The sequence below is a fragment of the Pelobates fuscus genome, chromosome 1 (assembly GCF_036172605.1).
Source record: "Pelobates fuscus isolate aPelFus1 chromosome 1, aPelFus1.pri, whole genome shotgun sequence".
Lineage (NCBI taxonomy): Eukaryota > Metazoa > Chordata > Amphibia > Anura > Pelobatidae > Pelobates > Pelobates fuscus.
The window spans coordinates 44,916,872-44,923,500 of NC_086317.1; positions in this window are offsets into that span (position 1 = coordinate 44,916,872).

Sequence of the window (6,629 nt, forward strand, 5' to 3'; positions counted from 1 at the left end):
ATTGTTTTAAGAATAGTACGTAATGGTCGTTATGTTTTTGTAAGTCCATAGTTCTTAGGTAGTCGGAGGCTGTAATTGTCCTAGTCGTGGACGGAGGAACCCATAAAAAGCTAAATATATAGCTGTCTTTATTATGGTATTAGTTATGGGTTCGAAAGGAGAAGAATCTAATAAATTGATTAGTGAATGGAATATGTTGTTGTCTATGGGTAGTCTTTGTGAGGGGACGTGTGAGTCCAATTTTATAATGCCTTTAAGTACTGTCTTAATTTGATATGAGGTCAGAAAACCTGTAGCGTTGGGTTGTTGGATAAGCATGTGGTGCTGAATGCCGGTAAGGTACAGTTTTATAGTGTTGAATGATAATTTAAGGTTGATGTGGCAAAACGAAGTGAAACCCAATATAGATTGTAACGTGAACATGTCGTGGATGTGGAATTCAGTGATACATTTCTTGAATACGTGAAAAGTCCTGTCGTGTGTGTTCCTAGTGTTTACTGAAAGTGCGAGGTGAGAAATGTGACGTGAGTGATCTAACAAAGCCTCTAATCCATTATCATGTTTCGGAGAAGTGGGGCAGGAGTTGACAGTCTGGAAGCGGAGGGTAGTGTCGTGAAAAAATCCTAAAAACCAAACCGAGACAAGTGATCAGCACAAGTGTTTGTGCACCCGGAACGTGAATACATGTGATAAAGAATTGACAGGTGTCCGCTACCCATGTGAGTCGTCTTAGGAGTCTCATAATTACCAGGGATGCTGACCGGCCTTTATTGACAATATGGCATGTAGCCATATTATCCGAGTAGCACCTAAACGCGTGACCGGGCCAATGTGGTCCCCAGGCAATGGCCGCCACCACGATTGGTTACTGCTCAAATAAAGTTGAGGTCTCTGTGAATTTGGGCAGTGATTTGACTTCGGTTGGCCATGGTCCCCAAAGCCATTGATCTCCCCAGATGGCTGCAAAACCTGTATTTACTGTGGCATCTGTCCACAGTGTAGGTAAAGCGTCAGAGTGGGGTGGTATAAACATGGCTCGCCCATTCCAAGAGGTGAGAAAAAAACCCCACATACATAAATCATAGGCTGCGTGGTCGTCTAATGTGATATGTGAAGTGTCTGAGGTGAATTGTGGAAATAGGGATAGTAGATGTGAAATGAAAGATCTACCTTGTGGAATGATACTCATGGCAAAATTGAGCGACCCCAGCAGTGATTGAAGTTCTTTCCGGATGCAACACCCTTGCAGTAGGTAGTGTTCGATACTTGCCAGAGTACGTTTAATTTTGTCCTGAGGGAGGCTAGACTGCATGTGTACTGTGTCTAGTTTGATCCCCAAAAATTGCATGCTGGTGTCTGGACCCAACGTCTTGTGCGGGGAGACTGGTATAGTGAGGGATTCAAACAAAGCCAACATGTGTCTCAAACTACTTGGGGGGAGTGTGTTGTTCTCAATCGTGAGGAAATCATCCAGATAGTGAAAACCAAAGGACATTTACACACATTAAGTAATAACCAACACAAAGCCTCTGGAAATGTGTAAAAAAAACGTGGACTACTTTTGGAGCCAAAAGTGAGACAGGTGAAGAAATAATATAAGTCTTGCCATTTAATGCCATGCATGGGAAGTAACTTGAAGGCATTCACTACATCCATTTTGCTCAACCATGCCCCTGTACCTGCTTTAATGATGGCACCTATGGTATGGTCGATAGTGGCGTAATGTAGTGAAAACATTACGCAATGGGGTTGGTTCTCCAAGATGTGAAGGGTGGTTAAAAGAATGGGCCCAACAAAAACCCTTGGTTCACCTCGGTCATGATAAGTTTATGTACCAACTGTGGGTCATCTAATGTGGATTGTAGGTTGTCACATTCCAGCGTGCCGGTAGGTGAAATCCCTCAGTCAGTCCCGTGATAAGGTAGTTACTGAAATGGCGTGATGGGTGTAGTTGTAACAAAGTGGTGAATAATGTGAGATTCACGCACGTGAGATATGGTTTAGGAAATGCTTTATTTGGGCAAATCGTCTTGGAATGGGCACTGAAACAGTGTAAACATACATGCACCAGCCTGCAAGAGCTGAAACCACAATTACCCGCGTTAAAATTATTGCAAACTTGGGATTTGCCTAAAAATACAATATCCCTACCCAGTTTGTCTTTTAATCCTCTAGCAGGTCTTTGGAAGTTAGAAGCCGTTTGGCTTTGTTCAATTTCTGCCGAGTTCGGGCAGAAATTGGTGCTATGAGTTGCTGATGCTCACACTGCACAAGCTGGGGGCCTGAGGCCTGCAAAGTAACTGCAGAATTTATGCTTAAAATGAACTGAGCCAGAGCCGCAGCCACTTTTGTAGAGAAGGAACGGTGGTAATCGTAAAAAGCGGTACCACCGTATTTGTGCCCCAGATCCACCATCTCGTGCATGTATGCATCCAACTCTGCTCTTTTCTCCAGGTAAACTGAGCAGTAGACATCTCTATAAATCCCAAACCCCAGCACAAATTCAGGGATGGAGAATTTTTTGTTCAGCCGGGGGTCTCTAGCCCCTAGTACTACTGAAATATCCCTGTATGCAAAGGTCCTGTTCTCTAGGACATCCTGGGAGGCAATGAGCAATGAGACCAGGTTAACGTCCTTGCCTTCCAGAATGTCCTTTTTTAGGTGAGATGGGACCATATGCGAGTGATTAGTTGATTCTATAACCGCAATAGATTCAAAGGAATTACCGGGCATAGTATTAGTGAGAGGGTGACTGGTAACCGTAGTATTAGCAGTGGACTGATTTGCACAGCCAGCTTCCAATTTATCCAGCCTGTCACTAATTGTGCCAGTGGATGCCATTAGAGAAGTAATCATGGCATGGAAAGCTGGTAATTGAGTCACACTAGGGACTTTCCCTGCCTCGGAGTTGTCGGTGGTAGTGTTCAGTAATCTAAACAACTCCGCCTTCCTAGCAGTGAGCACCTTCTGAGTTCTGCTGTGAGACGTGGGATGGTCCATGATCTTAGGGATGAAGGGCTATTCACATCTGTACCAGGAACAGGGGTACCAGGCCTAGCGGGTATGCTGGGTAGTGAAAGTTCCTCAGGGATATCAGGAGTTTGTGACATAACTGAAAAATATAAAAGTGGCTTAATAAATCATCCTATAATGAATTGGGTGGGTACTGGTGGGGCTAGCTAAATACCAAGCAGTGAAACAATTATGCTTTGTGAGAGTGACAGATGAGTCCCTGCTAGTTGCCAAGCGGCCTGAGAGCCACTATCTATGCGTGGGCCCAAGGGGAAGAATGAGGCCACCAAACGTTGTGGCGGGGTGTTGGCCTCTCGGTGTCAATTAAAGCATAAGAAAGAATGGGAGTGACTGGTGAGGCCCTTTCTGTGCAACAGTACGAGGTGGCTGGCTATGAATTGGCCCGAGGGACATATACCTCAGAGTATTGGTACCTCAGAGTAGTGGTCACGGGACCACTAGCCTATGGATTAAGACCAGAAAATATATACCTAATTGGGCCACATAACCTAGGACCAGTACCTCTCTAAACATAGAAAGTAGTGGGTTCTGGCGTAGCACCTGATATGTGAGTCAGGACGAGCTGTCAATGTAGAGGTAAACAGCGATTGTAATAGTATCGAGGTGTTGACCTGTGGACATGAGAATTGATATATAAACGTCTGAGTGTAAGGTAGTAGTTTGGCCAGATCGTGGGCCCTAAATCAAATAGAACCTACCCGACACTATGCAGAGGGTAGATTTTAAACGGAAGATGATGACGGCTTTCTGTGCTTGTAAAAGCTACTGTCAGAAAGTTCAAGAACCTAAAAGAGTAAATTTACACACTTAACTAAGTCAACATGTATCATTGGTCCCAAGAATAAATCATAAATTAAATTCCAACCAACTTAGAGAGTAAATACAATTTGACACAGATGTCAGAATTCACAATTCCATTGTATGAACCCCTGGTATGAACCTGTGAAAAAAGGTCAGGAATATCAGTTCACAACATCCAGGCTTCAACATTTATATTTACTTCAGTAAAAAAATGAATAAGTGACTGTGATAACATTTGTAACCAGTAGGGGTAAAATCCCATTGAGTACTGGTTGAAATTCGTGCCTATGTCGTGAGTTTGTTGTAATCACCGAAAGAACTAGGTAGAGTGTTGAAACATGCGAATGCATGCATCCTAAGTGTAGTTCGAAAACCGAACGGATTATCTATTTGGATATAACTGAATGATAGCGTTCATTTAACTAAGTAATGTAAACATGCAAGTAGATAAGGGAATTTAGCCGAACTGAGTAATTGTACGAAATGAAAAGAACCGAACGCTGATTCAAACGAACTGGGCTCCGCCGTGTAAAGCTAGAAAGTTTGCGGCGGTTGCTTCACGGTGGGCCTGACTTATGGTTAACCCAGCGTGGAGCTGAGTAACGAATGGGCTGTGCGGACTCCAGTGACGGGTAGCAGAGCCAGGGAAGCACCGGACCAGGAGACCACGAGGAAGACAGGTAAGAAAATCCAAAATGGCGGTCTGAACCAGAAGTGCGTGTATGTATGAGTGCAGTGTGTGTGTATGAGTGCAGTGTGTGTGTATATGAATGCAGTGTGTGTATGAATGCAGTGTGTGTGTATGAGTGCAGTGTGTATATGAGTGCAGTGTATGTATGAATGCAGTGTGTGTGTATGAATGCAGTGTGTATATAAGTGCAGTGTGTGTAGGAATGCAGTGTGTGTGTGTATATGCAGTGTGTGTGTATGAGTGCAGTGTGTGTATGAATGCAGCGTGTGTGTATGAATGCAGTGTGTGTATGAGTGCAGTGTGTGTGTATGAGTGCAGTGTGTATATGAATGCAGTGTGCGTGCATGAATGCAGTGTGTGTGTATGAATGCAGTGTGTGTGTATGAATGCAGTGTGTGTATGAATGCAGTGTGAGTGTGTGTGATGCAGGGTGTGTTTGTGTATGTGTTGCAGAGCCTTGGTGGGGGGTGGGCATTTTTATTGTTATTTTTTTATTATTATTATTTTAATAAATGTTTTTGTTAAATTATTATTTTTTATTTTATAAATATTATTTTATTAATATTTGTTTTTGTCCCCCCTCCCTGCTTGCTAGCTGGCCAGGGAGGGGGGCTCTCACTCCCTGGTGGTCCAGTGGCATTGGCAGTTCAGTGGAGGGGGGCTGGCTGAGAGCTCTTACCTCTCCTGCAGCTCCTGTCAGCTCCCTTCTCCTCCGCGCCGGTCCGGTCAGCTCCCCTGTCAGCTCACAGTGTAAGTCTCGCGGCCGCACTATGACCCCGCGGCTCTCGCAAGACTTACACTGGGAGCTGACAGAGGGAGCTGACCGGACTGGACCGGAGGAGGAGGGAGCTGACAGGAGCTGCAGGAGAGGTAAGTAAGAGCTTCCTGCCAGCCCCCCTCCTACACAGCCCCCTGTCTGTATTATGGCAATGTAAATTTGACATTGACTCGAGTATAAGTCGTGTTGGGGTTTTTCAGCACAAAAAATGTGCTGAAAAACTCGACTTATACTTGAGTATATACGGTAGTTTTCACAACGTTTTACTTGTCAGAATGATCAAAGCTAAGTATGCATTTTGTTATTCCTGTATAGACCTGAGCATCGTTCATAAAATATATATCTTGACCTTTGTGCTAAAACCAGGTATAAATATTTTATTAAATGTCCACAGATTCTCCTTTAGATCAACAACATTTTCTTTCATTCTTACAGATGGGTATGTGCCAGAGTTGTCTGATATTTTGTTTCAATGTGTGTGAAAGATAACATATAGGATTGAAACTAGGCATGTGCATTTGTAGACTGAAAAAAATCACAGTCAGAATTCAAATGTGAATGCATCATTGACAGAATTTCCAAATGGCTCACCGACCAAATTAATTATAGCAAGAAGTCAATGACAACTTACTCTTTAGCAGACATGCCCTCAGCCACAGCCTGTCCCCTCTGTCCTCACCCATGTGACCATGTGAGGTTTCAATTCTGAAAAATGTTAGTGCAATCAATTCTGAAAAATGTTCATGTATGTCCTCAATTATCCATGTCCTGAATAGAAATTATAATTAATGCATTATTGACAGATTACAGAAAAAAAACTAAAGTACATTTAAGTAAGAAATACTGTTAAAGTAGGCTCAGCTAAGGGTTAAGAAAAAGATAAGATCAGTATTTTTTTCCATTTGCCTTTTTTTGCCCAAGTCTTGTGGCAATTACAAATTCCATAGGATCCAAAAGCTCTGTTCTCTAGCTATAAATTCAATTATAAGAAACATTCTTTAGGCATGAGATATGTGCCAAAGTAACATCCACATGAACCGGCCTGCCTTCTTTGCATAGTGTGTCCTGCAGTCATCTCTTCATCGGGTAAATTACACATACGCACCTGGCCATCGACCTGATCTAAAAAGGCCAACGCACCTGAAAATACATTGAATTAGGGATAAATTTGAATCAACAGATGCAGTGGTTAATACACCAAAATCTGGACATCCTACAATGTCTATGTAAGAGGAAAATGAGATGAGAGTCACTTAGACATTTGTGAGCTGTCCACAAAAGTTCACACAACATGCGTCTCAGCAGCTATTTATACTGAGAACATCT